This window comes from Eleutherodactylus coqui, chromosome 7 (assembly GCF_035609145.1).
Source record: "Eleutherodactylus coqui strain aEleCoq1 chromosome 7, aEleCoq1.hap1, whole genome shotgun sequence".
Classification (NCBI taxonomy): domain Eukaryota; kingdom Metazoa; phylum Chordata; class Amphibia; order Anura; family Eleutherodactylidae; genus Eleutherodactylus; species Eleutherodactylus coqui.
The window spans coordinates 199752368-199757375 of NC_089843.1; the positions used below are offsets into that span (position 1 = coordinate 199752368).

At 43.1% G+C, this 5008-nt stretch overlaps 1 non-coding gene across 1 annotated transcript; it reads right to left on the reverse strand.

Annotated features, from left to right (window-relative positions):
- Nucleotides 1-1916: 1916 nt before the first annotated feature.
- Nucleotides 1917-2104, reverse strand: LOC136574029 (U2 spliceosomal RNA). Its single transcript, XR_010786202.1, has one exon. It is a non-coding gene; the product is annotated as a U2 spliceosomal RNA (small nuclear RNA).
- Nucleotides 2105-5008: the final 2904 nt, after the last annotated feature.

Sequence of the window (5008 nt, forward strand, 5' to 3'; positions counted from 1 at the left end):
ATCTGTAATTTAGAAATAATCCATATCTATATTCTACATAATTAATAAAGATAGATAGATAGATAGATAGACTCACATACATGCATACATACATACTGTATGCAATTGAGCCAGGTGTTTGGAAGGCTGACGATGTCACTCCTTTGTGATGTCATCAATTTAGAAGCATTAATACCGGGCTTGGCAGCCATTTCAGTCAGTCTCTGCTGCAGCTGGGAGACGGGAGATGGTCTTTATTTCCACCAAGAAGCTGCAGAACTACCGGTAACTGCATCATTTTTATTTTATTCAATATAGGTTTTATTGGTTTCATGGAGGGGGGGAAACTTTTGCCTTATCTCAAAGCAATGTAAAATTAACTTTGACAATGAAACTTAATAAATCAATTTCGAGTTGAACTATATCATGTTTGTCTGTGATATTTTATAAGGTCTACAAACAGGGGAATGAGGGGAGGGTAAGGGGGGGGGGGTGGTAAGGGAGGGTAGGTATCTATGACACGGGAGAAAGAGAAAATAAAACAAAAAGGGGGGGGGGCGGGCTCCGGAATTGTTGTTTCTCTTTACGATTGTGGTTTAAACGTGTTACTCACATGTCCCTGTCTGTAACCACTTGGTAAATAGGGGTGAGCTCCGGGCATCTATCCATATCGCCCAGGTGTGATACAATTTATCATAGCCTGACGGCTCATCTGGAAGCCTCATTCTCTCCATACGCTCTATTTCGTGGATCATTGTTAATTTTAGTGGAGTGCATTTTTTATGCAGCACACAAGGGGGAGACAGCGGCCTACCAAAATCTAGTTGGCTGCTGCTGTGGCTTTCTTTTTTAAAAAAAAAGGTAGGTTCCGTTCTTCCATGGTGAGGAATAGGCAGGGAGGTTCCGTTTTTGCCAGCTGGGGAATGCTTATAGGCAAGGCCTTATCCCTGGTGGTGCGTGTAACGTCAGACCACGTTTTAGACATGCAGCAGCAGCAGCATTCAGTCAGTGGCTGACAAACGAGCTCCATGCAAGTTTACATTAAACAGACACATTTCTTTCTTTACTGTATTGACTGCGGTCTGTAATCGAGCGGTTGAACTGTTTCTGTGTCCATGCATTGAATAAAGCAATACATCCTTGTAAAGTAGACGTCCGTTCGTTGGAGTTCTTTGCTCCCCGAGTGTTGCTCCATCTCTAAACGTTGGCCTGGATCTTCATGGACGAATACTGCCCATCCCACGTGGAGCGTGTATCTCAGCCCGCGTGGAGTGCTGCAGTCCAATGAGGTATTCCGTGCTACATAGCAAGCCTTGGGCCTGTGTGATTGGGGGTCCGCTGCTGTCTGTCCACTCTGAAGCGCGCATCCGGGGCCGGCCGCTTTTCGACTACCAGCGACTGCAGGTCACACACACAGGCTGGTTGGAATGGCCTAGCATTATCCTGATCCGGAGGTGTAACTTGAAGCTGCGGGGCCCCAGTACAAAGTCTGGAACTGGGCCCCCAAACTATAAAGCTTCATTGATAGCATTGGTTTACAATGTGGGGAAGAGAGACTTTATGGGCCCCCTGGGGCTCCGGGCCCCCTGCACATACACCCATGACCCGAATACGTGGAGCATACAGAGGCAGGCTGCCAGGATACGCTGTGCCTGCCCGATGTTTCCAACTTGGCTATTAGCGCAGCGGTAGGTACGAACTATAGAGTGCGGCTGCCATATGAACTGGTGTGTGTGTGTGTGTGTTGTTTTGCTTCCAGTTGTACCTGTGCTGTGCACACTCTGGCAGACGCAGCTGCTCAGTGGATACAATGTTGCGAGCAGACGGGCTGAGTGTCAATCAAAGTGCTTGGGTGGTAGCAGCAGCCGCCGCCACAGCTGCGCTGCACCTCTTGCTCGTCGGTTTTGTTTTTCTGCTTTTGGAAACTGCTGTAGGAAAGGGGGTGCATCGGTCCTGGAGGTACTGCAATACCAGGTCAATGCGTGGAATGGACAGAGCAAGCTCTTTTTCCAGCTCCCTGTTCTAAAAATCCATTTAATATATGGTCCCCAGATAGGGGACGTATCAGATATTAAACTGATAAGAACAGATTTTTTTTTAAGTTGACAAACCCTCCACAAGGGGGGGTGTTTTTATTTGCACAACATATATTTACATAGACGCTTTAAAAATGCTTATCAATAGTACATTAAAACATATTAAATAACACATTAAAACATACCATTTAAAACATTCGTCTACATAATATACATTAAAAAATACAGAACAAAATAAAAATCACATAAAAGGGCACCTGGTGGCATCAGATTATGGAGCTCCATTCTGCTAAAAGCCATTTTCTCGCTAAAACAGGAAAATTTTTCTTGTCTACTAAAAAGTACTGGTGCATCTCATTAAGAGTAATTGATAAAATGTCCTTCACAGATAAAACTTCATGTTTAAAAACTAGAATATTTCTGGTTTTCCATAGAGCTGCTTTGACCGAATTGACCATCTTCCATGCCATAATTCTTTGAGTCTGTGTGGGGCATTCCAGGCATCCATATAAAACGACATCCAATGTAAGTCTCTTAAGTCCGGTAATCTTTATCATGAGCGGCAATATTTTAGTCCATACTTTCTTGGCGATAAAACAAGTCCATATAAGATGTAGTGTTGTCTCTTCTCCTGGGCATCCGGGTCTTGGGCATGCGGCAGTGTTGGTCAAACCTCTACGATGCTGGAATGCCCGGCATGGAAGACAGTCATGGACGCAGCTCCAGGCCAGATCTTTCTGTGAATTAAAAAGATAATGATTAACCATCATCCAGGTCTCTTTACTCTTTTTTTCGTTAAAATTACTGACTTGTACATAAAAACCACTTTCTTTTATGGTTTTTAAAATGACTTTACTATTCACTAAAATTTGCGCACTTTTGCCAGTAAAATTATATAAAATCACTATTTTTTCTAAAATCTTATACTCATGGGGCAAGTTAAAAGAATAAGGGGAATTTAAAACCGTGTGGAACCATCCATTCCTCCTCATAAAATAGCCAGTGTTGTATCGTAAAAAATAAGACCAATAGTGATTTTTAAAAAGAGCACCAATACACAAACTAAAATACTTCGTATATAAAAAGGCTTTAAAATCAGGGAAATCTTTTCCTCCCATCTCCTTCGGCTTCATTACGATTTCCCTGCTGAGTTTTTCCATCTTGGAGCTCCATAAGAATGTGAAGCATGCCTTTACAATTTTATTAAAAACTCTGCCAGGAGGGGGAAACACTAAGCTTAAATACAGTAGAATGGGTAAAATCACGGCTTTTGTGACTAAAACCCTCCCCTCCATGGTCAGCTGCCGCATGCTCCACATACAAATTTTCTTATTGACTTTCTGTGCCACCAAGTCCCAACTATTAAGACCTCTGTTGTCCTCGTTGAAGGAGACACCTAAAATTTGCACTGAGTCGGACACAGGGATGGGGACATCTGACAATGGCAGGTCCCCGATGTTTAAAATACTACTCTTGTTAAAATTTACCTTAAAACCCGAGGCGCAGCAATAAAACTCAATTTGCCTTGATGCTCTCTGGATTGACAGGGTGTCCCTTCCAAGTATTGCCACATCGTCCATGTACCCCACTACTTTGGCCTCGATCCCCCCCCCCCGCCGGGCAGGGGGATCCCTCGGATCAGCTTGTCCCGTCGGATTGTACATAAAAGAGGCTCTAGGGCGCAGATAAAAAGTAGTGGGGACAAGGGACACCCCTGCTTCACCCCGGAATTTAAAAGCACTTCCTGTGTCCTAAAACCATTGACTAAAATTCTGCTTGTGCAATTATTGTAAAACGCTTTAAGAGACAATAAGAAACCTTCCGGTATACCCATTCTCTCTAAAACCTTAAAAAGATAAAAATGTGACACCCGGTCAAAGGCTTTCTCGAAGTCTATTGTTAAAATAGCCATTTGACCTTTCCTTGACTTGGTGTCACTTATGCAGTCTTTTATGAGGTTAAGATTCTCCCATATTGCCCTCCCGGGCACCCCACAGACCTGGTTGGGGTGTACAATTTTGCTTGCTACGGTCTTTAAACGATTTGCACATATTTTTGCCATTATCTTGTAGTCGCTGTTCAGAAGGGTGATCGGTCTCCAGTTCTTGATGTCGGTTTTGTCTCCTTTCTTGTATAAAAGAGACACGTCACCCTTCCTCCAGGACCCCGGGAGGGCTTTAGATATAAAAACTTCCGTTAAAAGGGAGAAGAGGTCATCCTTTAAAATACCAAAAAAGGTGACATAAAACTCTATGGGTATACCATCGGGCCCAGGCACCTTACCTGGTTTAAAACTCTTAATAGTCTCTAAAATCTCCTGTTCTGTGATGTCCCTTGATAAAATCTCACGAGAACCAGGATCTAAAACGTCAGTGATCTCCTTCAACGAGTCATTCATAAAATCAATGTCAACAGGTTTAGTATTAAAAAGATCCGCATAAAACTCACACACTTTCTTTAAAATACCCTGTATGTCCTTGGTGCCACCGAGATCATCGAGGACTGTCCGCTTGTCTCTTATCTTCTTGAAGAAGTACCTGGAGCAGGTTTCATTTTCCTCCAGATGTTGCACTTTGGAGCGGAATATAATTTCTTTTCCCCTCTGCTCCAGGCACCGGGCGATCTCTTTCTTCACCTCGATGATCTCGTGGTCCACCTCTATATCATGTTCACGGAACTTATACAGGGTCTGCAGGCGAGTATTCAGGTTAGAATAAAATGTGCGTTTTTCTTTGGCTTTGGTGATCCCAACTTTGATGAAGAATGTTTTGATTTTTAGCTTCATCTTCTCCCACCACTGGCTGGTGGGAGTGTTGGGATCCTTCACTCGCCTGCAATCTTTATAAAAAGTGATAAAATCGGATAAAACCTGCGGATCTTCTAAAAGGGACACGTTAAACTTCCAGGCATTTTTACCGGATTTCCTCTTTAAAACGGTATCAACTTTAAAATATAAAAGCTTATGGTCAGAAAAAACATTGGTAAAAGAATCA